The following is a 14,918-nucleotide window of genomic DNA, read 5'->3' as shown; positions in this document are numbered from 1 at the left end:
TTTGTACTGCAAATATACAGGACTGACCTTAGAAATGGGCATGTTGCCCTTTCCTTAGAGCACCTTGGCATCTGGGCACCTGAGTGAGTTTGGTGGGTTAGTACAGGAGCATCCTAAGTGTCTGCTGGTGGTCCTTGTGCAGTAAGACATCTGGAGTGGATAGGGCTTGGGGAGGAAGGGGCTATGGATTATATACCATATTTGCTCATGGTCCAAAGGACTTTTGGTTCAATTACAGTGTCACACAGCTGTGGTGGTCTCATTTATCCTCAGAGGGGGGCTTTTAAACAGCGGGGATTAAAATAACAAACCCCAAATGCATCACTCAGTTTCTTATAAGTCAAGTGGGAAGATTAGCTGGAGAATTCACACATACAAATCAATGCGTCCTTCCCCTTTTCTAAAAGTTTTCTTGTTGAAGGCAGTGAGCTACAGAAACCCATCAATTTAGACATGGTCACATAGGTATTTGCTTTTGAATCAGGCAGTGAATTTCCCTTTGACTTCCCCAAACCACAGAACCCTTACTTCTCTTTTTACTGTAAAGATTCTGTCAGTTCAGGAAAATTGTGCTTGCTGAAACACTAGAAAGTAGGTAAATATTTCAGTGTAGAATAGGTGGTTGCTATTCTGTTATATGATAGTATAAAGTAATTCCTCAAAGGAAACGGGTTACTTACAGGATGTAGGTTAGGTCTTGACACCATATAAGTCATGACAGAAAGTTTTGTCATCTGATAGTTTTTGGATGGACTATTTACAGTGAAGTCAGACCCTTAAACCAGTTTCCAGTGGACAAATATCTGAACCAGAAAGGTCGTCATGATTGTTAGCAATCTTACATGGCTACATGTCAATAGTGTGAGAATGTGACATTACTCTTTGTGCCAGGAAGAAATTAAATTACAGTATTTGCATAAAATCTTTTTTCATGTTGTGCTTAATCTGCAGAGTATCTGCTTGTAAGATTTCAGCAGACACTCCTCCTCCAAGCACAGACAGGAAATCAAAAACAGTTGAAGGCATCTGCTCAGAATAGAGTTGCCCTGAACAGACATCTTCAAGCACGGGCCAATAAGGCAATGATTTCCATGTTCCAGGGATAGCTGTTTCCTTTTATTCTTTCCTGTCAGTCCTTCTAATTGGCACATTACTTGGCAAAATCAAGTAAGACTCAGCAAATTAACCTTTTTAATCACTACTTGCCAAAAGAGTCCTGCTTTCCCAATATCCTGAAAAGAGTAACTGTGGAACTAATGGACTTCCAGCATTTGGAGCCACCAAACAAAGGAATGGTTTGGTATCTGTACTTCAAGCTGTTCCCTCTCTTAGCCTGCATGCTGGATGGCTGTTAAGAGTAGGAAGTGCTGCTTTTTACTTATTTTCTTGCACAATGGTAAGATCTCATTGAGACAATTCTAACTGGCAAAGAAAATGAGATTTTCCTCCTAGACCTGTGAAGTATCTTGAGTACATTTCAGGAATTGCTGCATGATGTTTTAAACCATCTTCTGGCTTTGGAGCAGTGGCCAGTCCTGAAAGACTGAAAGAAGTTGAACTTGCAGCAGTCTATATCCAGTGTCTTTGCCCACCTCACAGAATTCTTGAAGGTTCTTGAAGTGTACATCTAAGGTAGTTCTCCTGTTTCACAGTGGGACCTGTGTCTGGAACACATCAGCTCACAGAAGTCCCTATCCTTGACAAAAAATTTTATGCCCTTAATGACTTTTGGCCATCACTTCAATGACAAGAGAGGTGGAAAACTCAAGCTGATCCCTCTTGTGTGCTCTGCGCACTGGACACAGAGCACTTAATGGAATCCTCCAGTTTCTGTCAATGATGGTTATGGAGCTCCATCTGAACTACAGAATTCTTCTGTATTCTTCTGTCAAACCATGTTATTGGAGTCAGTCATCTCTTTACACTTGGGCTGTAACAAGTTCCCTGCTAACTACAAAAGTGAAGTATTTTAAGATATTCACTTGACTTTTCCTACCTAGTTATTGCAGACTGCACGTCTGTTTTAAGACTGTTATAGCAATTCCAGGTAAAGTGTTAGATCATACTGTGTCAGAACAGCATCTGTGCTGACAATTTCAGCAAGAAAATTATTCATCTTAGACATCTACAGAGCATCATCCTGAAGCTCTATCTTCCCAATTCAACAGCTGTTACATATATTAACAACTCTTGATGGGTTACAACATAAAGTGTTGCTCCTATTGCAACCCCTCAAGAATCTGAGTCTGCCAGGGAAGGAACTTATGGTTGTTATTGAGTACACTGTGCTGAAAATGTGGAATTGTGCCACATGCAGATAACTGCTAGGAAGAAAACAGAGCATGAGTTACCTACCAGTAATGATGAGTGCTGGATGTGCACATATCCCACACAGCCCCCTTTCTCTTTTTGTTGTACTCCTGCACCCTTGGGATTCTCACACACAAAGGCATGCTGAGTGTTCTGTTGTCCAAAGTAAAATGCCTCAAGGCTTACATGTGCTATATCAACTGTGTCAGTCCTTGCAGTCCCTTAAACAAATGTGCAACTCCAGCAGATATGCATATATACCTCTCATTGAACCCTGGTGCTATATTTTAGCAGTCATTCAATCACAAGAATGAATATCTTTCCTGCAGGTTCTTTGTGCAATGCAAGTAGCAACACCAGATAGCATAAGCATGTTCAATCATATAAAGAAAAAAGTAATTTTAAAATGCACACACAAAGCAACAGTAAGAGTACCCTAGCAAACAATTTGAAATAGAATGAGTCACTACTTTTAAGATATTTTCCTTAAACTCCAAATTTTGAAACTTATTAATGGAATGTGGCATCAATAAATATCTTGTTCTAAACCTTTGTCTGCACAGCAAGTGTGCAGTTCTACTGTCATGTATAAAATTTAAGAACACAAGCAAAATTGCCAGCAAACATCACCAGGCAAACAGTTATAAGACAACAGTAAGCCATCATCCCTAAAAGCAAAAAATATGTACCAATTCATAATGAAATTAAAATTGCCAAGAGCACATCACATTTGCTCTCAAAGAATTCTGTACATTTCCAAATCACAGCCAAAAAACACAGGTAGACATCTGTCTGCAGTCTGCAGGATGTGTCTTCTGCCAATTCATCCCTTAAATAATGAGTATTTCTGTGCAATCCTGTTGTTGTCATATGTTAGATAGATTGGCTTAAACTTTTCAGTATCTCATAAATAACAGCAGTAAACTAACCTGGGGATTAGACAGTGCAAAGCCTAATAATAGGAAAATAAGGATTCAGAAGACTAGACAAAAACCCAAACAAACAAACAAAAATGTAGAAAAGACTGGAAATGAGAGAAGAGCAGAAGGGGAGCAAAATAATAAAGTCTGAGGAAAGAGTCAATGCCAGTAAATGTAATATCCTCTTCACGAAAAAAAGAGTGAAGCACTGATGGAAACAGGAAAGCATGTTCATCCAAATCCATTGTAGGAAAGCAAGACAATTCATTCTCTTTTGTTCTTTACCATGTTTTAATACTAATGTATAAAGTCATGCATTGTAGCTGTTGAGGGTAAGGTATACCTAAAATTTAAAAGCAAGCATGTGCCATAAGAAGAGTCATGAACCACAGAGATAGGAAATAAGGGTGTTGGTCATTCCTAGAGAATTCAAGGGTCCTCTGAAAGCAGGGCATCAGATTCAGACTTGATTCCCTCCGTTTGGTTAAATAAGCTACAACTGTTTCCAGGAGATTTGTTTCCTTGTAAGTCAAACTCCAGTCTTACCTTGGCCCTTTTGTCTCAGTGGAAGATCAGCATGTACATATGAACACAGAATTATTTTCTTTTCCATAATGATCGAACCCAAATGTTATTTTACCTTTGCCAGCTTTGTGTAGGGTGATGTGCCATCTTGCATATTTATTTTCCTGGAGTGATGCCCAGAAGTATGCTATGTTTTTTCTTGCTCATGTCTCACTAGCTTTATTTATGAGTTGAGTACACCAGGTTTTCAGTCCCTGGGGACAGGCCTACAAAGGAAATCTGTGGACAGTATTTAATACATACAAGTATGAAACCAGTAAAAAGGCAGCTGCTGAAGGGCACTCCAAATTGACTCACAGTTTCAGACTAGATTGTGGATAAGTTAGCATCCATGATTTAAAGCACAAACACCTTTACCTGTTTTGTCATGTAGGAGTAAGTCTCCTCCATCAAGTGGAAATGACTGAATGTGCAAATTTTTGCTTGGTTTACAGATTTAAAATTCCATTGTTCTCTGATGACTGATTCTAATAGCAATATTGTTATTGTTATTGATTCTTACTGATTGCATAGAACCATATTTTGAAGATACCTTTTTCTTGCTATTAGATACATGAATTCCCTTTGGCTGTAAAATAAATCAAGATAAGGCCCTCTTTCTCACATGGCATCACAACTGATGAGTTCTGAGAGGTGTATTATCCCTTCAGTTATAGCCTGCAATCCTATTAATTGAATAATAGCATGGCCTGGGGAAACTTAATGGCTAGTAAGGGTACATAGGAAAGCTCACATATGGTTTGATGGACATCTTAAACTGCTGTTGGGTTTCCAGGCTGGCTGCTTGAAAAAAACACAAACAGTTTTTACCATCCTCTAGGACTTTTTTTGTGATGCCATAATTGCTGGACCATTCTTTAAATCGGAACTGATGAATAAGCATTCTGATGGTCAAGCCAAGGAGCGGGGCATCTTCCTCCCACCAGTGCTGTAATTCATCTGACAAGTCCACTTGATATTCCTGCCTGTGTTCTTCATCTGGCAAATGTTTCCTGCCTAGATCTCTTTGTAACAGCTGCACGAGGTGTGATGGGGCTGTCGACTCAGGTAGCATGTTAACACATTGGTATTGTACTTAAGGATGCTCCTAGACTCGCCTCTGGGGCAGCTCTGGTGTCAGTGCAAACTGCTACCAGCACAGGATCTCACTTGCAAGGCTGTCTGTGTGTCTGCGCACATCTGGGGATTTGGTAGCTGGTATTTAGTGATGCTCAGTGCAATGCACAGGAGATGTGGCACTGCTCCTGGGCACGGGAGGCAGATGGAGTGGGGAGCACACTTCAATGCCAGCCATAACCAAAACCATTCTCCCAAGGGCTGTGCCAGAACACGCTTTCCAGTGATGGTGCACAAGTGATGGTGATGGCTACTTCTGTGCCAGGCTAGGCACTCTTGCCTTGAGGCAGGCAGGAGGGAAATGCAAGGGCTGTATGTCTGATGGAGGTGATGCCTTGTGAAGGCTGACCTAGAACACAGGCTAGACAGAGTTAAAGAATAAAGTAGGTATTTACTAAAAGACCTCAGTGGATACACCCTGGGCACAAGAGCCCAGCCAGGGCTACACCCAAGATGAACCCAGAATGATCACAAAATGGACGACCAGTCATGGGGTCTGAGACTTTTATAAGTTCTGGTCCATTAGCATACTGGAGTTAATTGTCCAATTATAGCTTTAGGTTATGAAGTCCCACCCTTCTTGTTTTTCTCGCTTCAGTCCACTGTTGTGTATGCTCTTGGGCCTGAAATTTGGATCATTTGTCCTTGGTCCCCAGCCAGAGAAGGAATTGTTTTGTCGACCTACTCTGTGAAGAGAGCTTACTATCCCCTAATATGAAGCTCAGAACTACACACTAAAGCAGTACAGATTCTGAAAAAATATAAAAGCTAAAACCTGAGGCATCAGAGGAATTAGCACTGCCAGTTTGGTTCCACTCTGTGGCACTGGCAGCTATCAGATCTACTGGTGACAGGCAGGACAGAGTTGCTGAGGTGACCTGCCAGGTGTCAGGTGATCCTTTACCCTCTTGTTTCTACTGACACCTGAACTGCCAAAGTAATTCCCTTTAAGGCAATTCACCCAGTGACCCTAAAGAGGTGATTACTCAGTGGGATGATGGAGAAAGGTAGCCTGAGGGCAGGCATTACTGTGGGCTGGCTTTGCAGCTTCTGCCATCTCAGCTACTGCTCTGTAAAGTCTGGGATCTGGACTGAGGGAAAACCAGTCAGTAAGTAGCTTAAAGGAAGGGGATGCCCTCATTAACCTTTTACTGAATTAAGGGTCCCAAGTAATACCAATTACCTCACTTAAGTGTCCAGCACTTGTCTACCTCTCTGCATCTTTACCGTACCCAGCTGAAACAGTTGCCTGCTCCAGCTGACACCTGAGCCAGGGATATAGCACTGGCCTTGAAGAAGCAGTGCTGTAATTTATGCTGGCCAACAGGACAGGAACAAGTGCATACATCCCATGCTTATTGCCAGAACCAGGATGCCTTTTGCAGAGGTGCTGTAGCTTTTAGGCACAGACAGCTTGGGAGAGTAAAGAAGGGAGGCTGTGCAGCTGAGAAGGAGAAGCAATGAAGCTGCAAACTGGGGGTGAGGAGAGAGCAGAGCAGATGCTGATGTATTACCCTGGTTCATTGGTCCTACAGGTGTTGGCCGGGCCAGAACTGCAAGGGATGCTCTCAACTGTGGCCTGCTGTTTTTAAACAAACCAAATTAGCCTTTGTTACTTGGGAGTTTATGTTCAGTTTTGTTTTTTCTTTTTTTTAGTTCTTTGGGGTTTTTTTCTCCCTGTAGAATCATAGAAGGGCTGGAAGCAACCTTAAAGATCACCTAGTTCTAACCATAACTGTGTTTGTTTGTATTATTTTGTTTTCTTTAATAAGAAATAAAAATTCAGAACAATGACTAGATTTTCTTGCAAGTAGTTACATTTAGCTGTAATCTGTCTGGTGACTTGTAGGAGAAAAATTGCACTAGTTTGAACTGGACTGAGTAGCAAGGATACTTTAATCTGGGACAGCAAAGAGAAAATTGTATAACACTGTTGTGTTGTCCTGAGTGGGAGAAGCCAGTGAATTGCATGATTTTTCCATCTTTGTAATCAGTTTGTTATGCAGAGAGCAATGCCATGAGATTCTGCATTTTATCTGCTGGGTTTTCCCTGGCAGCATCTGAAGAAGTTCATTATAAGTGTTTATCACATGATGCACTTAATCAAACCACTGAAACTCAGAGAATAAGTCATTCTAATAAGACCCTTCAGAGCTGCCTCATGAGCTACTTACTGATGTCCTCTTCCTTGGTGAGTGTACAATGAGTTTCCTTGTATCCCAGTCCATGATACAGGAAGTTCATTATCCCCAGTCCAAATTCAGACGTAAAGAAAGGAAGCAGGGCTTACAAAGCAGTGACAGTGATAATTTGCAAAGGATTTTAGTTAGCCACTCAAATCCCAGATAGAGTCAGACTGTAAACTCTTCGTTAGAACAGCCTTCTGGTATTCAGCATGAGGCACAAGGCAGCTGTATCTACGTAGCTGCTTCTAATGTTGTAAAATTCAGGCAACACACAAAAAATTATGAAAAATTCTTCTTTTGATTAGTATGACTTCACACTGCTACAGATGAGAGGTTCCCTAATAGAAGCATGTGAGAGAAAAGAAATGAAAGCATGCTTTTACATCTTGCACATCTACAGCATGATAGTCAGAGCTGATAGCTGGGTTGATATGAAATGCTTTTGCTAAATCCCCATGTGCACCAAGGGCTTGAGGCACTGAGACTTGTCTGACAGGTCTGGAGCTCACAGAAATGCTGTTTGCAACCTGTGCTTGTACCCCCTATGTCTGGTAGGATAAATGCCTTTCCCTGTGAAATGTCCTGGTTGTAGGGAGCAGGTAGGTCAAGGACTACTCATTTTACTGAGCTCTGCCACAAACAATGTGACACCAGATTTCCTGGCACTCTGGATTTTCTCAAAAATGCTGTTTCACAGACAGTGTCTCATCAAGGCTTGTCTTCTTGCCCTCTGCAAAAGACCAGTTTGGGCTTCACCACAGATGTAGGCTTAGACCATACTTAAAACAGAAATGCCCTGGATAGTTTTGCCCAAGCACCACCCTCTCTCCATACAATAACACTTCTGAACTACACCTCTTATTTCACATCATGTGAAGGCAGTACAAGGTCACACCACATCCAGTGATGATTTTGTGTAGGGATGCACAGGCTGAGCCTGATGTGGGTCCCTGGATGAACCTTTTTTTTTTTGTAGTGAAAAAAGCTGGGGCCTGGAAAGTTGGGGCCTGGAACACTGGGCTGTTTTAGACAAAGCTACTGTGTAAGACATCAAAACCAGGAAAGTGTGCACAACTTAGAAATATGGGCAACAGAAAAATGATCACCTGGTTTGATGAGGATGGTGCTTTTTCCCTCTTATAGCTCCAGTAAAGCAAGTCACAAAGTTCACACTACTGTCTGGGCACTGCTTTGAGGGAGTGGTGAAACCTGTCTCTCCAATGCCAACTCCATCCAGGCCAGAGCTTAAAATTCAACCTGTTAATTACTGCTGGGAATAATTAACTCCAGCCTGGAGTGAGCAAAGAGTCTTGAATACATCAATCACTGTTAGGGTCTGACATGTGCAGTTTTCGTTCCTTGTGTTTTGCATGTGTACCTCTATACCTGTCTGTCTTGCCTTGACTGTCTCTTGACTGCTGGTATACTGCTATATCAAATTGTCATCAGTGTGACAGTCAGGAGGGATTGGGCTGCTTTAGTAGGTTGGTTTCCAACTACTAAGTTAAAATGGGACACAAAAGCCTGGAGGAAAATACTATTTTTTTAAATCTTTTTCTTCTTCTTTATAAAGTAGTAAGTGCTAAGTTATTTTACCTCTTAAAAAAAAAGAAAAAAGAGACCAAAAGAGATGAGTCTATGCTAGCTGATTAATTTTGCTACTGCATTCAATTTTATTACAGTGTAGTTCCCTTTTTCTTTCTCACTTCTTTATTGTACTCTGTCTGTCTTCTCAGGTGCTATTGTGCCTATTTTAAGAGCTCCCCTTCATTTCTCTTTTGGGATAGTCTTACTGCTGGCTTTCTGCTGTTTCAGCTTCTGCACAGCTGGTGCTTCAAGGAAAAAACTGTCTCTTGTAAGGCCGTGAGGAGAATGGATCCATAAAAATCAGTAATTTTTGTATGTACGTGCTTCTTTAATCAGTAAGTCTTCAACAACCTTACCTAAATGGCCACTTTGCTGTTATCTCAGCTTCTTAGCTAAGGAGGCTGCAGAAGAGTGAGTGGGTAACTTTCTGCTGTCTGCAGCAGAGCAATAATAAAATGAAGAATAAAAAAAAAAAAAAAAAAAAAGTCTGTTTTCTGTTTTCCAAACAAATCTCTGCCCTGTATGTGGGGAAAGCCAGTCCTGAGCATCTGGAACCATTGCTGGTATTTTTAGTCTGCTGTAAAGAGGGGTGGTCCGTTGTCCTCTGTATGCTGTTGGTTTGGCATTTGGGAACCCCTAGTGCCTTATCAGTGCTGAGGATGGATTTCAGTGTCACTGTACAGTCTGTTTGGGGGGAAGTCCTGGGAGGAGGACTGTGGTAGGAGCATCTGGCTGTGTGCATTTGCATTTGTGTGCATTTGCATTTGTGAGATGCACATAGCACCCACTGAGAACTGATGCTACCAGATACTGACTGGACTGGGCTTGGTCAGTGCCAAGCTGGGCTCAATTCCCTCTCCCAGCCTTGGAATGAAAGATTCTTTAATGCACTTGCTGCTTCTGGGATGTTCAACTCAATCCCCAGTAGTGTTCTGTTTAGAAGTCTTTCTCACTGAATTTCTTCCTTTGAAGACTGCAGGGTTTTTAACAGTGGACTGCAGCACCTGCTGCTTGCTGGAAATCCCAAGGCTGGCACGGGAGCATTGCAGTGCTGAACGTGGCAGTCACAATGCATCACATTTACCAGATTTTCACTGGGCATAGCTGATGAAAACCAGAATAGACATGCTGTAAGGACTGTCAGCCCAAGTAAAGGAAGGTAGCTTTGAAGAAAGCCTCCAAGATAGTATTTCCAGAGTATAATTCCTTAGGAAAAAAGTGGAAAATCCAAAGAATGGAATTCAGACAGAATGAGCTCACTGCAGGTGCTTGTAATGATTTCTTAAAAATCAATTTTAGTTATTAACTGTTTTAGTAGGTTTTTTTGGGGGGTAGGGTGTTTGTCCAGTGTCTGCCATTCTTCTGCACCTTCTTCTGCACCCAGAAAATCCACACATTTGAGTTTCTCTGGAGCTTTCCAACAGAGTGCATTTTCCCATTCTTAGAAGAGTGGTACAAGTCAGAGAGGGCTTCATCTGCCCAACCATCAAAGTAGGTCCTGGGAAATTTCCTACTCCTCGGCAGGTCCCCCTTCCACAACAGCCAGTCCTGAGGGGATTTACATCCACTGGGTTCATCCAAGTTTCACCTGAGATTCCCTGGATCTGTCTGTTAGCCCCAAGGACTTGGTGTCTGCAGAGGTTGCTGTGAAATCCCCCATACGCTAGGGTTAGGTGGGCAAGCAGGTGCTTGCCTCTCACCCTCTGGAAACTGGAGAAGTCCCTGATAATTTACAATAAAGAACAAATGTTTTAAAAAACTCTGTCTTTGCTTTTGGTGGCATTTCTTGCAGTTTGCATGGATCTGTGCAGCGGCATGCAGTGCTCAAAGCCACGATGCAGGGAGTATGTGTGTTTGTATTTGTTTAGTCCCATCTACATCAGTGAGCCCTTGAAATGCAGCCCAGCTGGCAGATCTGGTTAGGCTGGGCAACTTAGCTTTAGATGTTTTTTTGTTTGTTTACAAGTGATCTTGGCCACAGACAGGGACACACAGCTGGTGGTCTGTGCACTGTTCCATGATCAGGCTGAGGCTGGGCTCTGAGCCGATGGAGGCTGGAGTGGGGCTAAGCAATTCCATCTTATTCTTGGCCTAATTTGGAGGGGGATTGGACAGGCTGCTATTCTGCTGCCTTCTTCTGTGGTCTGGCATCTCAGGGCCTGGTTTGGCTTTGCCTGGGTGGGCAGCAGCATCCAGCACCCCTCTGCCATGGCAGTGGAGCCTCTGCTTGCTCAGATGTCCTTCCCTGCAGCCCAGAGAACACTTCTTGCTGTGAGCAATGACTTGTAATACAAATACCACATAAATACAGGCAATATTTACTATAAATACTCTTCCTGCACTGGTTGTAATATGCAGGTGGGAGAGGTGTGTCTGATGTCTCAGAGAGGGTTTTGCAAGTGACTTTTGCGAGATGTTCATGTGCCAGTGTGGTGCATGCTGGCTGAGGGGACTGTGTGAGCATCCATTGCTTGAGGAGAAGTGACACACTGGAGCTGTGTAATGATACTGATGTGCTGTGTGCCAGCCTGGAACTTCTGCAGAAGACCCATGCTGGGGGTTCTGGGGAGAAGAAGCAGTGCCAGCCCACCAGTACTGCAAACTGGGTGCTGTGGCAGTGCTTCCCTGCAGCAACATTGTGATAAAAGGTGGTGGAAGAGGAGGCTGACGAAAGCTGTGACCTTCCAGGCAGGATCTGTTTCCCAAACACAGGTAAAACATTAGCAGACTGCTACAGATGTGGGCATGGAGGAACCTGTTAAATTAAAGCCAAAGTGTAACAAGAGAGATGTTTGCTTTGGAAGATAACGTGTGCCTGGTCTGCACACTGAAGGTGAGGGAACCCTCTGAGACACGTTTTACTTCATTACCACAGTAGACCTCTTGCACTGCAAGGCCACAGAGCTCCCAATTCCTCCCTTCCACATCCCCTGGTGTCTGTCAGCTTTACCAGTGCCTCCATCTGACAGCCCAGAGCATCCTAAATGGTGGGAACTGCTCCTTTTCTTATCTCACTGAGGAGTTTCCTGACCACACTGCCCAAGTTTGCTGCCCAGACTGATGCTGTTATTGAGATGCCCATGTCTCTGCTACCTGCAGCCGGGTCAGTGGCTGGAGATGAGGGAAAGGCTCTCAGCAAGGCACCCTTTGGTGGAGCTGTTTTTATGACCCAGTTTCATTACTTGCCTTGCTGGTGGTCCTAGAGAGGCTGCAGGGAAGTCTGCTGATTTATTTTCTTAAATGGCATCAAATGATGGCATTTAAGACCCTACCAGGAGCAAATGAGCTCTTAGGGCAGCATTTCTTGTCCTGTGTACAAGGCTTTATTAAATTAACTTTGTACTCGAATTGCCCTCTCTGGAGAGGTGTAACTTAACTGTGGGATAAATTTTTGCAACCCTATTTTTGTCACACAGGTGACTTGCATAACAAAACCTTTACATGCATTAATGTCATCTGAGTTTTGGCAAGCCTCCAAAGCAGGCTATCTCTAAATCCTCTATTTCTATCTTAATGCTGCACTCATCCCAGTCTTAAGTATGTAATTCTCTTGCTTTGCTTACTTTCCATGTTAGGGACAATGGATTTCCTCTCCCACACACCCCTTGCAAATTTACAGGTGCTATGAGAAAAACCCCTGGTGCTGTCACCATCCAAGTGATGCCTTTTGCCTCTGTGGGTACCTGCAGCTTGGCAGCTCCAGCTGGGCAGCAGCACTGCCAGCCTGCAGGATGGAGTCTTGCATACTTTCAGCTACTTCTCTGTTATTTGCACTTAATAACTGACTCAAGAGTTCATCTACAAATATATTTTTAGGGCTACTCTTAGTAAATTTTCCCTCTCTCAGCCACAAAGCTCTTGTTTTCTGCAATTTCCTTTTCATATTTTGCCTTAAACCTAATCCATTCTAACATTAATGCATTAGTTTTGAAACAGCTGGTGTATTCTCAGCCTCTTCTTCTTCCTTACCTGCTGATTATTTCTTTCTTTTATTTTCCTTTCCTTACCATCCTCTATACTTCTGCTGTTTGCAAAAACCGGCTTTTCTCCTGCCTCTCCCTCTTCACAGCTCCCACCATCTGTCTCTCTACAAATACAGAGCTTTAGGGGAAATGATTCACTAGGCTGCTAGCTCATTACTCACAGTCTCCCCATCATGGTTCCTGTCCTTGTAGGATGCTCTAACTAATGTAAAGATCAATGAATCCTGGGAATTGTTATTTGATTAAAAAAAAATTAAAAATAAAGGCCCCAGCAGTTAAATAGATTGGGCTCTTTGTACTTCCCACTAAGCAAAGCTTAGTTTTTCTTCCTCACTCTGCTAGTATTGTTTTGCAGAAAAGGATTGTTCAAACAGAAGAATAGAAATAATCACTGGACCATTTAATGCAACCTTGTGCATCACATGATGCAGGAATTACTTAATGAAATTCCCTGGCCCAAACTGAGCAAATCTGTGGTAAATCTAGAGCACATATTTTCGGATGACAGACAAAATGATGAAAGGAATTTACTACCCAGCCTCACTAATCATTTTGAATGCTTAACTGCACTCCCTAATACACTGCTTTGCAAGCAGCTAAACTGACACAGCCTCATTCCCCACATGCCTCTCTCCTCCAGACTTGTGCAGGCTGGGTAGCCCAGAAGGCTTCCCAGCCCCCTGCCAGGGCCAGGGTGGCCAGCTGTCCACCTCTGGGAAGAGACCAGAACCTCTCCCTCTTCAGCATGTGGGTTTGGGGCTCGCTCTTTGCTTGGGTAAATCTTTCCATGAAACTCACAGGCACTTAGTATCTTTGAGCCCTCCCTAATAAATGTGGCAGAAATTGGCTAAGAGGCTCTGAAGCCAATTGAGACAGACTATTTCACAGTGCTAAAACACTTCAGATACCTTAAAACAACAGAGGCAGCCATACTGAGCTGGAGGATAATGCCCCAGCATTTCAGGAGACTCGCTCAACCTGGAGGCTGAGCTCAATGTTGTAGTGCACTCTAGGTGACCCCAAATGTCGACCCACATCCCACTCCTTTTGTGTTTACTTTGGTGACCATTTAAGATAAATTTCTGTCATGATTTTAGGCTGTCACCATATACTAGAAAATTATTTTCTTAATTGAAAATTTATCACATGAAAAACAGACCTCCCTTTCCCACATGTAAGTAGGTGCCAAGAAGTACCACTGCCTAACACAGTTTTATTGTGCCTTCTCAGGAAGCTGCTGGCACATCAGGTATTAGCCTGTTTCAGTTGTTGAGCTTCCCTTTTGAAACTGGAGTTGCAAGAAGCACAGAAAATACCACAATAAAAAGCATAGGAGTTGACAACACTGAATACACCCTTCCCTTAAAAGGCTGCAATTATTTTTGCACAAGTCTGCTAAAGGAAAATCTGAGTTTTAATTTTTTCTCCATAAGCACCACAAAGCATGTGCTGCATCAACACACCATGCTGGCACCACCTCCACGGATAACTAATTAAATAATTTGGATACTCTACGAGGAGTATCAATTTCTGGGCTAATTTTCTTTCCAGACCACCAAACACATGAACATTTTATAAAGCTGTGTTTGAGTCATTCTATGACAAATACGAAAGCTGGGGAGGATCTTGGTATGACTGCTCTAAAGAATAAGGGCTGCAGAATTTTAAGCCAACAGGGTCCACTGTTACCTCAGTAAGGTTAAGGCTCTTAAAAAACAAAAAACCCTCACCAAAGTTGTGCTTATGTGGTCTGTTACAATATGTTTAACTGTAGCAGACGTGATGTTGTTGAGCCATCCTGGTGGCCAGCACCCTGTGGCCCTCCATCTTTGATTATTTTATTGTTCCATACTGCATACTGCAAGTTGTAGGAGTCAATGTTCTTTCTCTTAACAATTGCTGGCTTCCCAAATGACAATTGTCCTTTGACATGCTCTGTTTTAAATAAGGGCTGAAGGGCAATAGTGAGGCTGAAGGCCTGCCATAAAAAGTACTGCAGTGTTCCATGGCACTGACAGCACACATGTAGTCATGCATTCAACTCTCCTTCTGGGGACTATTGCTGCAACACGCTGGAGGTGTGAGGGACCAAGCTGGAAGGAAAGGGAACTCTAGAGATTCCAGATCTGAAAGTCCTCTAATTGAAGATGAGTCTCTTTATGCCAGACAGGCTAAGGAAAAGCTGCCTTACCCAACCCACTTTTCAGTTGTCCCCAGCAATAATAGAAGTT

The sequence above is a fragment of the Serinus canaria genome, chromosome 3 (assembly GCF_022539315.1).
Source record: "Serinus canaria isolate serCan28SL12 chromosome 3, serCan2020, whole genome shotgun sequence".
Lineage (NCBI taxonomy): Eukaryota > Metazoa > Chordata > Aves > Passeriformes > Fringillidae > Serinus > Serinus canaria.
This window is presented reverse-complemented; position numbering follows the sequence as displayed.